Source organism: Hibiscus syriacus, unplaced genomic scaffold, assembly GCF_006381635.1.
Source record: "Hibiscus syriacus cultivar Baekdansim isolate YM2019G1 unplaced genomic scaffold, ASM638163v2 tig00110160_pilon, whole genome shotgun sequence".
NCBI lineage: Eukaryota > Viridiplantae > Streptophyta > Magnoliopsida > Malvales > Malvaceae > Hibiscus > Hibiscus syriacus.
The window spans coordinates 3,093,195-3,099,690 of record NW_024062608.1 but is presented as its reverse complement, the minus strand read 5'-3'; the positions used below and the strand labels follow the sequence as shown (position 1 = coordinate 3,099,690).

General features: G+C 38.6%; 1 pseudogene; it reads left to right on the top strand.

Annotated features, from left to right (window-relative positions):
• The first annotated feature begins 467 nt into the window (after window positions 1-467).
• On the top strand, window positions 468-5,584 carry LOC120216403 (annotated as a pseudogene).
• Window positions 5,585-6,496: the final 912 nt, after the last annotated feature.

Sequence of the window (6,496 nt, the reverse complement as noted above, 5' to 3'; positions counted from 1 at the left end):
CATTCACAAATTTATATTGATATGGGACCCAGTTGAATTTCGCAGTCCCTATCTATGTTCTTGAGAAGATTGGAATGCACCATTTTAACTGCCCCTTCTCTAATCAAGGGGAGAGAGTGGGAGAGAGAGAGGGAGAGGAAGAGAGGGAGAGAGGGAGAGAGAGAGGGGGAGAGGGAGAGAGGGAGAGAGGGAGAGGGGGAGAGGGGGAGAGAGAGAGGGAGAGAGGGAGAGAGAGGGAGAGAGAGGGAGAGAGAGAGGGAGAGAGGGAGAGAGAGAGAGAGAGAGATGATTTAACCATGGTTAACTCTTTTTAACTCTACCCTCTAGTTAGCCCAGAGAGAGAGAGAGAGAGAGAGAGAGATGATTTAACCATGGTTAACTCTTTTTAACTCTACCCTCTAGTTAGCCCCTTCCTCCAACCCTTTAAATTGGACTCCCCCCTCCATTTCCCATCATCCCATCACGTTTTCTCTTCTACCGTGTCCAACTTCAACTTTGAATGATCCTCACTTCCCATTAGCCTTCTTTTATTTTCGCTATCATTTCTCATTTCTTCTTTGCCAGCTGTCTGAATCTCTGGTATTTTTATTATCTATTTGTTTATGCCTTAAGCTTTGTTCTAAAAGTTTTAACTGTTAAGCTCTGGTTTTTTTTAACAGTTAGCCCCTTCCTCCAACCCTTTAAATTGGACTCCCCCTCCTTTCCCATCATCCCATCACGTTTTCTCTTCTACCGTGTCCAACTTCAACTTGAATGATCCACTTCATTAGCCTTCTTTTATTTTCGCTATCATTTCTCATTTCTTCTTTGCCAGCTGTCTGAATCTCTGGTATTTTTATTATCTATTTGTTTATGCCTTAAGCTTTGTTCTAAAAGTTTTAACTGTTAAGCTCTGGTTTTTTTTAACATCAGAGCCTTGTGTTTTGGGTAACAGCGAACATTGGTTACAACAATGTTACGCTAGGGAGATAATTCTAAAAAAAACTAAATCTTTTCTTATCGATTTGTTTTTCAGGTGAAGATATGGCGGCAAACGGAAACGGAGTGTCGACGGCGCCAAAGAGTCCTCTCGCGAGGATTTTGACGCATAAGAACGGAATCTGTCACGATGATAGTGGAAAGCCTGTGAAGGCTCAGACGATTGGCGAGCTTCACTCTTTGCAGAGGAAGAGATCCGCACCGACAACGCCCCTCGATGGCGCCAAGGGTACCTTTGCCACCATGTCTGAAGATGACCGCCAGCGGCAGCAGCTTCAGTCAATCAGGTAAACGGGCTGCAGAGCATCAATTAAAGGGGAAAAAAACTCCCATAAAAAACTTGAATAAAAGCATCAATTAATAACTAATGAAATTTAAGTTTATGAAATATTTCCGTGGAAGTGGACCCGATAGACGTGGGGTGTGGTTAGGGGTGAATGTTGGATTGAATTCAGTTGAGTTAATTTTTTTTTGAGATATTCAATTATTTTATAACTCGGATTTAATTTTAATTTTTTTTTCAAATCGAATCTATTTTATAAAATTGGAGTAGAGTCCAATTAAATTTTTAAATCTTTATTTAAATTTAATTATAAATATTTATAATATTATAAAATTATTTAATTGTAATTTAAATGATTTTTTATAATCATTTACAATACATATATATTCTTTTATATTTTTTCATATGTAATTTATATATTATATAAAGTCGATAAATTCATATCGAATTTAGAATTACACTTAAAAATTAATTATTAATTATTAAAAATTTTAAAATATTTGAGTTTATTTTATAATCTATTTGAATTTAAAAAAATTTCGATACGAATTGAGTTTATTAAATTTGAGTCGATTTTTTTAATTAAATTGAATAAAAAATTAATTTTTGAAGTTAAAGTCGAATTTTGTTAGTGTTGTAAGACGTGGAAGATTGAAACTGATTATTTTTTTGTGGGGCCCATGAGAAACCGATGAGTTTCTTCGCTCTTGCTTGGTTCGCGAGAATCACATGAAAAGATAATGGATGATTTATTACTTTACGAATATTTTCTTTCTTGGCGATTATAATATTCATGATTTTTTTTGAGCAGTGCATCTTTGGCCTCACTGACTCGAGGGACTGGGCCGAAAGTGGTGCGCGGAGATCCGGCAGGGAAGGTTCAGCCGGTGGCGCACGTGTCCCACCACCACCATGTGGAGGCACCAACCATAAGCGTCAGCGACAGTTCCTTGAAATTCACTCATGTCCTATACAACCTCTCTCCTGCAGAGTTGTACGAGCAGGCTATAATGTATGAGAAGGGCTCTTTCATTACAGCAACCGGTGCCCTAGCCACCCTATCAGGAGCCAAGACCGGGCGAGCCCCTAGAGATAAGAGGGTTGTTATCGACGATACCACCCAAGAGGAGCTTTGGTGGGGAAAGTAAGTATTCTTGACGTTTGGAAATACATTTAATGCTTGTCATTCGATACACGTTAAAAAACAAACGATTTGGGATTCCAGGGGCTCACCCAACATTGAAATGGATGAGAATACCTTCATGGTGAACAGAGAAAGGGCTGTTGACTACTTGAATTCTCTGGACAAGGTGATATATCTTTACATGCATCTTTGGTTTAAACTCTCTTTAAAGGGTATCATAGTAAATTATATTTGGAAGATGATGCGCATGCGTGGTTTTATCTTTTTTTTTAATATTGTCATATGGTATCATTTTCGTCTTTTAGTTCAACTTCTCCTAGGGATATCTTTTCCCTTTGGGAGAAGCAACTTTGTCTTGACATGAGTAAATTTTTATTGTTCTTATCTTAGGGAGTTGCTTACTGGAGATAAGGCTTTGTGGGGCCATTTCTCTTGGTTCTGTCATGCCCTGCTTCCTTTGCTTCTGAGGCAGGGGGGAAATTAGAAATTTAGAATATATCCTCTGCTCTATGTAACATGTGCAGTCCTTTACTTGAATACCATCTAATTTATGACTATACGATGTAAAATGGTCACAGGTTTTCGTGAATGATCAATTCTTGAACTGGGATCCAAAGAACAGAATCAAAGTCCGGATTGTCTCTGCCAGAGCTTATCATTCATTGTTCATGCACAACATGTGAGTAAAAAATGAGTGCCTCATCCTTCTGTTTTTTTTTTGGTTTTGTTTCACAGGTCTAAGCCTATCCCAGATAAGTCTCTTTATCGATGTCATAATGTTAATCATATAATACATGCATCATGTGTTGAGTTTCTATCATCCCTATAGAATTCCCGAGGCAGTAAGATAAATAAAAATGGTAAAAGCTTAGTGTACAATTGGATAATTGGGTGGGTGGCAGGTGTATCCGACCCACTCCTGAAGAGCTGGAGAATTTCTTCACTATATATACAATGCCGGACAGTTCCCGTGTAATCGTTATACACACTACATGACATCCTCCACTAGCATAGACCTTAATCTTGCTAGGAGGGAAATGGTCATCCTCGGCACCCAATACGCCGGGGAAATGAAGAAGGGTCTTTTCAGTGTCATGCATTATCTCATGCCTAAGCGTCAAATCCTCTCCTTACATTCTGGCTGCAATATGGGAAAAGATGGAGATGTTGCCCTCTTCTTTGGATTGTCAGGTATAGTATCATCGGTCAAGGTCACAATGCGGTTCTAATACACGGCCTATATGTGTTCTCCCAGCTTTTATCTTGTGAAAAGAGGAGGATGTTTGTCCTTTCCATTATCTTCACTCGGCTCCGTTACTAATGAGTTTGCTTTGATGATTTTTAAACAGGTACTGGTAAGACCACTCTGTCTACCGACCACAACAGGTATCTGATTGGAGATGATGAGCACTGCTGGAGTGACAACGGCGTGTCAAACATTGAAGGTGGTTGTTATGCTAAGTGCATCGATCTTTCAAGGGAGAAGGAACCTGATATCTGGAATGCTATTAAATTTGGCACTGGTAAAATGCTATGCCCCTCTCCAGTTTATGATCAAACTACATGAAAACAATTGTGATGCTGGGTTTGATCTTTTGAATTCTTTGTTTCTGCAGTGTTGGAAAATGTAGTTTTTGATGAACATACAAGAGAGGTGGATTATAGTGACAAATCGGTTACAGGTACATATATGATCAAAATCTAGTAATCTTTGTTTACATCAGCATGTGGCTTGACTTGATAAAGTGGCCAATGGATGAGATGAAACATGTCTGAGTCATCATGAGATGTAACTGACTTGGGTTGATTATTTTAGTTGTTCATTAAGAATTTTCCTGCACGTTTAGTATTCTGATTAATCTAATGAGTTCTTTTGTTGAAGAAGATACTAGTGAACATAGTTGACATTCTCAATTCAATTTTAGTTAAAAAAAATGCCAAATGGAAGATTAGAATAATTGAAAGCAGATGATAAAATAAGCTTTGAACGCCAAATTCCCTGATATCAGCCATGTTATAATAGAATAATATGAATTTCTGCTTTACAATACGCGTAATCTTTAATATTGATTTTTCTTTGCTTGCAGAGAACACTCGTGCAGCCTACCCCATTGAATACATTCCCAATGCTAAGATACCATGCGTTGGTCCACACCCCAAAAATGTCATACTTTTGGCATGTGATGCCTTTGGTGTCCTTCCACCTGTGAGCAAGCTGAGTCTGGCTCAAACCATGTACCATTTCATCAGCGGCTACACAGCTTTGGTATGTTTCTCGGTCCTTGTACTATGTATTTTAGAGGCATCTGGTTCTCGCGAGTGCTGAACTTGTTCGATGATGCATATAGGTGGCTGGCACAGAAGATGGTATTAAGGAGCCAACAGCAACGTTCTCAGCTTGCTTTGGCGCAGCATTTATTATGCTGCATCCGACCAAGTATGCAGCCATGCTTGCTGAGAAAATGCAGAAGCATGGGGCAACGGGGTGGCTTGTCAACACTGGCTGGTCTGGTGGAAGGTAACAACCTGCATTGCAAGCGTTTATATCATTCAACATATTTCCAGGAATGGTTTAATCAATCACTACTGGCTTTTCTGCAGCTATGGGTCTGGGAACCGTATCAAGTTACCATACACTCGAAAAATCATTGATGCCATTCACTCTGGTAGCCTCTTGAACGCAACTTACCAGAAAACCGAGGTGTTTGGGCTAGAGATCCCCACTGAGATTGAGGGAGTGCCTTCCGAGATCTTGCATCCTGAGAACACCGTAAGTTGTCCCTTAAACGATATGTTACTATGATTTTACCATGGAAGTTTGATGTATCTGACTATTGTATTACAGTGGGCTGACAAGAAGGCTTACAAGGAGACGCTGTTGAAATTGGCCGGACTGTTCAAGAACAACTTTGAGACATTCACCAATTACAAGATTGGCAAAGACAACAAGCTGACTGAGGAGATCCTGGCCGCTGGTCCAAACTTCTAAATTCAAAGGGAAGAATCTGTCTTTAGCCGATTTGCATAAAAGTCGATGGACGTGATAAAAATAAAGAGTTCGTTAGTATTATTATAAAGATGTAGTTCTTTTTTTGGGTTTCCAATCCAAATGGAAAATGGTTTCTTATGTTACTCCATATTCAATTCACAAATGAAGTAGCCTTTGTCTCTTCCAACTCCTTTTCTGCATTTCCTTAAGTCTTTTCTTTGGATAGCAAGGCATTTATACCGAAAATAATACACTGCGATTAATTATCGCAAAGAGTAAAAAAGAAGGTAGAATACATGGTTCCATTTTCTAATGCACTGGCTTGCCAATTTATCAAGCTTTTGCCACCCTGCAGTGATCTCACCTCAACCATCATTTGCAGTTCCCTGAAAACCAAGCTAAAATAACAGCAAACTGCTCTGTTTCGAAACAAGTTTCAGTCATTAAAATAAAATCTATCTTATCCCTCAGATATGATATTTTCTGGGTAAATTACACAAGTGGTCATTAATGTTTGAGTAAGTTTTTGTTTCTTCCACCAACGTTTTGAAACCAACAAATTAGTTTCTAACATTATCGATATGTAATAAATTGGTCACTAAATTATCGATTTATAGCAAATCGGTCATTCAGTATTAACAACCGTTAATGTGGGTGATGTAAAGCTTATTTGGCCTGTTAACTGTTTACGTGGACCATTGATTGCCATGGTAGAAAGCCTGTTACACTTTCTGGGCTTAAACTAATATTATAATATATGAAAAAAAAAACTGAGATCGAAACCCTTTTATTCTTCCTTTTGTTTAAGAAAGAATCAGCTTGAGAGAGAGGGTTTCGAAGAAAACTTATTTCCACCCCTTGGTTCATAATCATCTTTTTGATTAATTTTTATGAGTGGAATGGATGAAATGTCGTGAGCACCTATGCTAAACTTATATTTGCTCCCACGGCTGGTGCTTCTTTTGCTGACGATGCACCTCCTTTGCCTTCTGGTTTGAGCCCTAAATCTATAAAACAGGTCGAAGAAAATGATCAGACAAGCTTAATTTAATGTTAATGCACCTCTAGACAAATATCTAGTATATGTTTTCACTAGTATATG